This window comes from Rousettus aegyptiacus, unplaced genomic scaffold (genome assembly GCF_014176215.1).
Source record: "Rousettus aegyptiacus isolate mRouAeg1 unplaced genomic scaffold, mRouAeg1.p scaffold_m13_p_12, whole genome shotgun sequence".
NCBI classification, from domain to species: domain Eukaryota; kingdom Metazoa; phylum Chordata; class Mammalia; order Chiroptera; family Pteropodidae; genus Rousettus; species Rousettus aegyptiacus.
In genome coordinates this window covers 44,890,702-44,900,586 of record NW_023416287.1, presented here as the reverse complement: position 1 = coordinate 44,900,586, position 9,885 = coordinate 44,890,702, and the positions used below count along the sequence as shown (strand labels likewise).

Sequence of the window (9,885 nt, the reverse complement as noted above, 5' to 3'; positions counted from 1 at the left end):
TAGGTACTGGAACTCCTAGCCAGAACAATCCAGCAAGAAAAAATAAGAAAAAGGCATCCAAACTGAGAATGAAGAAGTAAAATTGCAGACATGATTCTCTATATAAAAAAACCCTAAAGACTCCACCAAAAAAAACTATTAGAAACAATAAACAAATATAGCAAAGTTGCAGGATGCAAAATCAATGCGCAAAAATCCATTGCATTCTTACATATTAACAATGAAATTTCAGAAAAAGAAATTTTAAAAAATTCCTTTCCAATTGCAACAAAAAGAATTAAATACCTAGGAATAAAGTTAACAGAGAATATGAAGGGCCTATACAGTGAAAACTATATTATTAAAAGAAACTGAAGAAGACACAAAGAAATAAAAAGATATTCCATGCTAAAGGATTGGAAGATTCAACATAGTTAAAGTGGCCATATAACCCAAAGAAATACAAGAGTTAATGAAATCTCCATCAAAATCCCAATGGCATTTAAAGAAAATATAGGACAACAACAGAAAATTCAAATTTGTATGGAACCACAAAAGACTGAATAGCAATCCAAAGCAATCCTGAGAAATAGGAACAAGGACAGAGGCATCACACTCCCTGGCTTCAAATTATACTACAAATTTACAATAATCAAAACAGTATGGTATTGGCAGAAAAAACAGACAACAGACCAATAGAACAGAATTGAGAGCCCAGAAATACACCCACATATATATGGGCAAATAATTTTAAGAAAAGACCAGAAACATACAGTGTAGAAAAGAAAACCTCTACAATAAATGGTGCTAGAAAAATTGAAAGCCACATGCAGAAGAATGAAACTAGACTTCTATTTGTCACTATGAACAACATTAACTCAAAATGGATCAAAGACCTAAATATAAGGCCTGAAACAGTAAAATATATGGAAGAAAACATAGGTACTAAATTTTTGGACCTTGGTCTTCTAAGACCAAGGATTTTATGAATTTGACCTCAAAGGCAGGGGAAGTAAAAGCATATAGATAAATGAATGAAACTATCTCAAACTAAAAACCTTCTGCTTAGCAAAGAAACCATCGACTAAACAAAAAGGCAACTAATCAAATGGAAGAAGGTATCTGTAAGCAACCTCCAATAAGTAGTTAATATCCAAAATATATAAAGAACTCATATGACTCAACAACAACAAAGAATAGCTCAATTTAGAAATGAGCAGAGGACCTAAACAGACACTTCACCCAAGAAGACATACAAGTGGCCAAGATATATAGGAAAAGATGCTCAACTCCACTAACTATTAGGGAAATGCAAATCAAAACCACTATGAGGTTCCACCTCATGCCTGTTAGAATGGCCATTATCAACAAGACAAATAATAACAAATGTTGGAGATGTTGTGAGGAAAAAGGAACCCTACACTGTTGGTGGGAATGTAAATTGGTACAGCCACTCTGGAAAACAGTGTGGAGATTCCTCAAGAAATTAAGAATAGAGTTACTATATGACCCAGCAATCCCTTTTCTGGATATCTACCCCCAAAATTTGAAAACACTTATTCTGTGCCCTAATGTTCATTGTAGTGTCATTCACAGTGGTCAAGACATGGAAATAAAAATATATCATTGATAGGTGATTGGATAAAGATATGGTACATATATATAATGGAATAATACTCACCCAAAGAAAAGATGAAATATTGCCATTTGTGACAGCATGAATGGATCTTGAGACTATCATGCAAAGTGAAATAAGTCAGACAAGTCAAGAACCGTATGATTTCTCTGATTTCTCTGATATATGTCATTTCTCTGATATGTGGAATATAAAACTGAAAGCAACAAACAAACAAACAAGACAAACAAAAACTCATAGACACAGACAACAATATGGTGGTTATCAGAGGGAAAAGGCATTGTGGGGAAGGTAGAAAATGATAAAGGGAGTGAAATATATGTTGATGGAAGAATGTTTGACTTTGGGTTGTAAATACACAATGCAATAAACCTGATGTATTATAGAATCATACACTTGAAACCTATATAATTTTATTAACCAATGTCACTCCAATTAATTTAAAAGCATAACAAAATCTGTTTTTATCATGCAGTTCTGCAGAATTTGATTTTCTATAATTATCATCTATATTATATAGTTTAATAATTTACAAGAGAAAATCTTGGTTATAAGTGAAGGAAAACCACTTCAAATGAACTTAAACATATAGGGCAGTTAGTTTTCCAAAACCAGGAGGATGTTGACCACCCAAACCACAGCTGGAGCGGGCAGGACACAGTTGGACCAAGAACCATAGAGACTAAAGGTGCTAATGGAGCCAAGACTCTCCTCTCTTTCATCTCTGCTTCTCTCAATGTGTTGGCTTTATTCTCTTGCACTACATATAGCCTAGCCTCTTCCATGAGGGAAATATAGCTACTGACAATTTCTTTTGCCTCTCAAAGGGACTGGCCTATACTTGGCTTTCAAGTTCACAAATCTTGAAGGAAAAACAGGTCTCTCCCCTGACCCACCAGCTGTTCCCAGTGGGTAGAAACAGGTGGCCCTGTAGAGCGGTATAAGGGTCAGGGCCTAGGAGTGGGGACTAGAAGAGTGAGGGACTTCTCAAGAGAAGAGAAGGTGCAGTCAAACAATATCACAGATGTCCACTATATCAATCAGCACTTTAAGTCTGTATTTTTCTAGCCCTTACAAAGAGCTATATAAGATATTATGTGAAAGCTTTTTCTACCTTTAATTTATGAAGAGATACTAGATATGTGGTAAATGGTGTTCATGTTAGTTCTGTGTGTGCCTAAATAAAATTCACTATTGTTTTTTTAAAAAAGAAATTAGTACTTTAATATCATCCCACAAAGAAAAACTCAAGTCTATATGTCTTCACCAGTGATTTCTAGCAATATTTAAGGAATAAATAATACTGATCCTTCATGAATTCTTCCAGAAAATAGAGGCAGGAACACTTCTCTCATTTTATGAGGCCAGTATCTGCCTGATGCCAAAGTCAGGAAAAGACATCACAAGAAAATAAAACTGCAGAATATCTCTTGTGAATATAGATAGAAAACTCCTCAACAAAACACTAGCACACAGAATGCAGTAGTATATTAAAAGGGTTATATTCCATAATTAAGTAGGATTATTCCTATAATGCAAGGATTCTTTAACATATGAAAATAAATTTAATGTACCATATTAATAGAATAAAGGACACAAACACATGATCATTTCAACAAAGTATTTTACAAAAATCCAACATCCCTTCTTGATAAAGCTCAACACACCTGGAATATAAGGGTACCTTTTCAACCTCATCAAAGGCATCTACAAAAACCTACAGCTAACATCATACTTAATGGTTAAAGATAAAATTGATAATAAGGCAAGAATGTCCACTCTCACCACTTCTATTTAATATTATACTAGAGATTTTAGCCAGTGTAATCATGCAAGAAAAATAAACAGAAGGCATCCAGATTGGAAAATAAGTGAAACTGCCTTTTATTTGCAGGCAACTATATAGAGGAATTTTTTTTTTTTAATTCACACATGCACAACGTCTTCAGTCTGATTCATGGTAGACCTTTTCGGAGTAGGTGACCTGCAGCCAGTGTCCCCTCACACAGTCTTCTGTAAAAGCCTAAGCTGGCTGTGTAGCTTTCTCCCCTTGTCTCATAATCATGTCCACCAACAAGAATGCTAACTCACTAGCTGCCCCCCTCAACAGATTTAAGAATAAGGAGAAAGACAGTATAGACATGAGGTGGCACCAATAGAAGTTAATGTGGAACTGAGGAAAGCTAAGAAGGATGACCAGATGCCGAAAAGGAGGAATAGAAGCTTGTGTCCTGATGATACTACTTCTCCAATGCAGGAAAACTGCAACAACCAGGGCATTGTAAATTGGTTTGTTGAGGACATTGTCTAAGGCAATTGTTGCAAATAGCAGCAATTCATAATGACAACTCCAAGCTACTCAAGCTGCTAGGAAACTGCTTTCTAGGGAAAAACAGCCACCCTTTGACAACATAATCTGGGCTGGTTTGATTCCAAAATTTTTGTCCTTCTTTGGCAGAACTGATTGTAGTCCCATTCAGTTTGAATCTACTTTGGCCCTTACTAACATTGCTTCCAGAACATCAGAACAGATGAAGACTGTAGTAGATGGAGGTGCTAAACCTAGCATTCACTTCTCTTTTGGCATCAATCCATGGTCACATCAGTGAACAAGTTGTATGGGATCTAGGAAACATTGCAGGTGATGGTTCAGTTTTCCGAGACTTGATTATCAAATATCGTGCAGTTGACCCACTGTTGGCACTCCTTGCAGTTCCCAATATGTCATCTTTAGAATGTGTTCACTTACATAATCTTACCAGGACACTTTCAAACCTTAGTCACAATAGGAATCCTGCACCCCTATTAGATGTTGTTGAGCAAATTCTTCCTACTTTAGTTCATCTTCTGCATCACAATGATTCAGAAGTATTAGCAGATAGCTTCTGGGCCATTTCCTACCTTACTGATGGTGCAAATGAATGAATTGAAATGGTCATAAAAACAGAAGTTGTGCTCCAATTTGTGAAGCTCCTAGGAGCTACTGAATTGCCAATTATGACTCCCACACTAAGAGCCATAGGAAATATTGTCACTGGGACAGATAAACAGACTCAGGTTATAATAGATGTGGGAGCACTTGCCATCTTTCCCAGCCTGCTAATGAATTCCAGAACCAATATTCAGAAGAAAGCTACATGGACAATGTCAAACATCACAGTTGACCACCAGGAACAGATACAGCAAGTCATGAATCATGGACTAGTTCCATTCCTTATTGGCTTTCTCTCTAAGGCATACTTTAAGATATAAAGGAAGTTATACGGGCTGTGACCAACTATACAAGTAGTGGAACAGTTGAACAGATTGTATACCTTATTCACTGTGGCATAATGGCATAATAGAACCACTGATGAGCCTCTTACCTGTGAAAGATACCAAAATTATTCTTGGTATACCACCCTTTAAAAAATCCACACAAAAAACCTATGAGTTCAGCAAATTCTCAAGATATAAGATCAATATACAAAAAACACTTGCATTTCTATGTAATAGCAATAAATGATTTGAAAGTGATGCTAAGAGAAATTCAAGTCACAATAATAAAATACTTGAGAATAAATTTAACAAAAATGTATATGATTTGCACATGAAAACTACAAAATATTGCTGAGGAAAATTAAAGATCTAAGTGCAGAGATATCCCATGTTCATGAATTTGAACACTCAATATTGTTAAGATGTTAACATTCCTCAAACTGATCTATCAACTCAATGCTATCCCCATAGAAATTCCAGCAAGCTTTCTTGAAGAAATTGACAAGCCGATCCTTAAATTTATATATTGATGCAAAGGACCCTGCATCAAACAAACATTTTATTTTTAAAAAATTTCTCTATAGTTTTAAATAATTTTTAATTTTTTGAATACATTTAGCATACAATATTATATTAATTTCAGGTGTACAACATGGTGATTTACACATTTACATAACTTATGAAATGATCATCCTAATAAATCTACTACTCATCCTACATCATATATAGTCATTACAATATTATTGACTATATTCCTTATGCTATACTTTACAGCCCCATGACTGTTCTGTAAGTGCCAATTTGTACTTATTCTCCTTTTCACCCAATTCCCAACCCCCATCTTATTTGGCAACCATTAAAATGTTCTCTGTATCTATGAGTTTGTTTCTGTTTTGTTTGTTTATTTTGTTCTTTAGATTCCACATGTAAATGAAATCATATGGCATTTGCCTTTCTCTGCTTGACTTATTCTACTCAGCATGTTATTGCAGATGGCAAGATTTCATTCTTTTTTACGGCTGAATGATATTCCGTTGTATACATGTACCACCTTCTCTTCATCTATTCATTCATTGATGAACATCCAGGTTGCCTCCATATCTTAGCTATTGTAAATATTCTGCAATGAACATATGAATTTATGTGTCTCTTCAAAGTAGTATTTTGGGTTTCTTCAAATAAATACCCAGAAGTGGGATTACTGGGTTCTTTGTCTTTGTTTTAAAGTCTATTTTGTCTGGTATAAGAATTGCTACCCCAGATTTTCATTTGTTTGTTTCCTTTATCATAAAATGTCTTTTTCCATCCCTTTATTTTCAGTCTATGAGTCCTTCAAGCTGAAGCAAGTCTCTTGTAGGCAGCATATATATAAGTCTTGTTTTCTTATCCATTTAGTCACCCTATCTTTTGATTAGAACATTTAATCCATTTACATTTAAAGTAATTATCGATAGGTATGTAGTTATTGCCATTTTATTTGTGTTTTTATCTTTTTTCTTCTTTTTTATGTTTATTTTTATAAAACTGTATTTATTTAAATTAATTCCAAGCATACAGTACATTGGTTTGAGATCTATATAGTTCATAAAATGATCCCCCCCATTACATCCTCCCTCCCCTGGCCCTCCACCTAGCCATCATATTAATGCTAACTGCATTCCCTATGCCGTGCTCCCCATCCTTGCGACCATCCATCAGCTACTAATTTGTACTTCTTTAACCCTTTACCCCATTCTCCCAGCCCCCCAACACCTCTCCCCTCTGTCCATCACCAGATTATCCACTGTATTTGTGGGTCTGTTTTTGATTACTATTTTTTATTCCTGTTTTTGATACGTCTTTTTTCTTCTTAAAGAAGTTCCTCCAACATTTCCTGCAATACTGGCTTGGTGGTGATAAATTCCTTTAGCTTATTTTTGTCTTGGAAGCTCTTTATCTGTCCTTTGACTCTAAATGATAGCTTTTCTGGATAAAGTATCCTTGGTTGTAGATCCTGGGTCTTCATCCTGTTGAATATTTCTTGCCAAGACTTTCTGTCCTGCAGTTTCTTTTGAGAAATCAGCTACCAGTCTTATGGGTGTTCTCTTATAAGTAATTAACTGTTTGTCTCTTGCTGCTTTTAATATTCTTTCTTTGTATTTAAACTTTGGCATTTTAATTATGATGTGTCTCAGTGTGGGCGTCTTTGGATTCCTGATTTTTGGAATTCTCTGAACTTCCTGGGGTTTTCTGTTCATTTCCTTCACCAGGTTAAGGAAGTTTTCCATCATTATTTCTTCAAACAGCTGTTCAACATCTTGATTTTCTTCAGTTATGCTGATCAGATGGATATTTGGATCCTTAATAGTATCCCATATGCTCCTTAAATTATTTCTATACCCTTGGCATCTTATCTCTTGTCATTCTGATTGTGTGTCTTTGGCTTTCCCATCCTCTTCATAGGGCATTTGATCCTTTTCTTTATTTACTTTGTGTATTTCTTTGTTTATTCCATTTAATATACTTCTCATCTCAGATAATATGTTCTTCCTTTCTGACTGGTTCCATTTCATAATTTCCATTTACATTTTTATGTTTTTATCTCTTTGTTGAAGTTCTCACTGAATTCATCTACACTTCCCATAAGTTCACTGAGCATCTTTATAACCAGTGTTTTGAACTCTGCATCTCTTAGATTGCTTGACTCCATTATTCCTGGATCTCTGTTATGTTCTCTCATTTGGTTTCTGCTTCTTTGGCTGCCTTTCTATGTCTGTTTCTATGTACTAAGCAAAGCTCCTGAGTCTCCAGGTCTTACTAGTGTGGATTTGCATGGTAGGTGTCCAGTGGCACAGTCCTGAGAGCGGTTCACCTGCAGGCCGAACGTAGCCCAAGCCTGTGCCCCTCTGGGGCCACTTGTTAAGATTCAGCAAGCAATCCACACATGCTATGCTTATAGTTGCCTCACAAGGCCACACAAGAAACTGAAGCCAGTTTCCTCTAGTGTGAGTCTAGGAGCGCCAGACTTGCTGAGGATACACCTGAATGTGACTTGGGTGGAGCCATGAGTTGGGGGTAAGTGGAGTTTCAGGGAATCCTCTGAGCAGAGTGACCTCTGTTATCCAGCTTGATGACGTCAGGGTTGTGGCGGCACTGTGTCAGATGCACTGGTAGGGAGGAGGGATCATCAGGGAACAATAGATACCGCTCACATATCTGTATGGAGCCAGTCTCGCCTTGGCCATCACTCCGACAATGTTTCCCTGAAAATCCCTGGTGCCCTCTGCATGCAGCCGAATTGGTGCTGGTGCTCAGAGTGAGCAGGTTCATCACTGCAAAAATCTGCTTGTGAACATGGCCCATTTAAGAGGCATCTGCCGCTGCCACAATCTCCGTCTCAGCCATTCAATACTGGGCAGCCCTGCATCCTTGCCCTAGCATATCTTATGCCTTTGCAGGGTGCTTTCTTGGATTTCTCTCTAGTTGTGTGGCTTGTTCATCAAGATCTCAAGTGAATTTTCCTTGCTGCTGCTCCTTGTTTCTGTCACAACTTTGACAGAAGAGATGAACAGAGCCTCTATCATTTATGCTGTTTTTCTCAGATCCCTTCTTCTTCTTAAAGTTCTTCTAACATTTCTTGTAATACTGGTTTGGTGGTGATGAACTTCTTTAGCTTTTTCTTGTCTGGGAAGCTCTTTATCTGTTCTTCAATTATAAATGATAGCCTTGCTGGGTAGAGTAATTTTCTCTACCCAGGTCCTTGCTTTTCATCATTTTAAATATTTTCTGTCAATCCTTCTGGCCTGCAAAATTTCTGTTGAGAAATCAGCTGGAAGTCTTATGGAAGCTCCCTTGTAGGCAATTGATTGCTTTTTCTCTTGATACTTTTAGATTTTCTCTTTGTCTTTAACCTTTGGCATCTTAATTATGATGTGTCATGGTGTGGGTCTTTGGGTTCATCTTATTTGAGACTCTGTGCTTTCTGGGCTTGTATGTCTATTTCCTTTGCCAGATTACAAAAGTTTTTCGTCATTATTTCTTGAAATAGGTTTTCAATTCTTTGCCCTCTTGCTTCTCTTTCTGGTATCCTTGTGATGCAAATGTTTATAACCTCGATGTCCCAAAAGCCCGTTAAATTATCCTCATTTTTTTTAATTCTTTTTTATTGTTGCTGTTCTGATTGGGCATTTTCTGCTACTTTATCTTCTAAGTCGCTGATTCAGTCCTACTATTGATTCCTCTAATGTATTCTTCATTTTAGTTCTGTATTCTTCATTTTTATGTTCTTTTTTATGTTTTCTATCTCCGCTTTTATGTTTTCTTTAAGTTCTCATCGAATTAATCTATTCTTCCCCTAACTTCATTAAGCATCCTTATAATCATTGTTTTGAACTCTGCCCCTGGTAAGTTGCTTGTCTCCATTTTGTTTAGTTATTTTTTTCTGAAGCTTTGTTATGTTCTTTCATTTGGGACATATTTCTTTGTATTTGTTTCCATGTATTAGGAAGGACTGTTCAGTCTCCCAGTTTTATAGTGGCTTTATGCAGTAGGTGTGCTGTGTGTCTTAGTGGCACCGGTGTTCCCAGTGTTTCCCTTGTAGGGATAGTGTGTGCCCTCCTGTTGTCCTGTTGTAGCCTTAATTGCTGTTTGCACATCAGTAGGAGAAATTGACCTTCAGGCTCATTGGTTGTGAGTAGTGGCTGGTGAGGAGCTGACCCTATGGAGTAGGATTCAATTTAGAAGGGCTCTGGTGCCTGCTGAGTCTGCCATTGGGTGTGTTGTCTTCAGATGCAGTTTTGAGTATTGCTCCAGCTCAGTGTAAAGCTGGCTGCTAGGTATGCCAGCCTGCTGCCTCCTGGGAGGGGTTCCAGCCACAGCCTTTTCTCTGACTGGGACCACGTGGCAAGAGTCACCAAGCAATCTGCAGATGGCCACCACTTGTGCTGGACTTAGAGGTGCCTTTGGAGGCCAATTTGTAAACCAGGCCAGCTGCTGCTGGTGCTGGGCTTGGAGCTGCTCAGCAAGAAGTATGA

The 9,885-nt window shown here is 37.1% G+C and overlaps 1 pseudogene; it reads left to right on the top strand.

The window, feature by feature from the left end:
* Positions 1 to 3,678: 3,678 nt before the first annotated feature.
* On the top strand, positions 3,679 to 9,545 carry LOC107497694 (annotated as a pseudogene).
* The last annotated feature ends 340 nt before the right edge of the window (positions 9,546 to 9,885 follow it).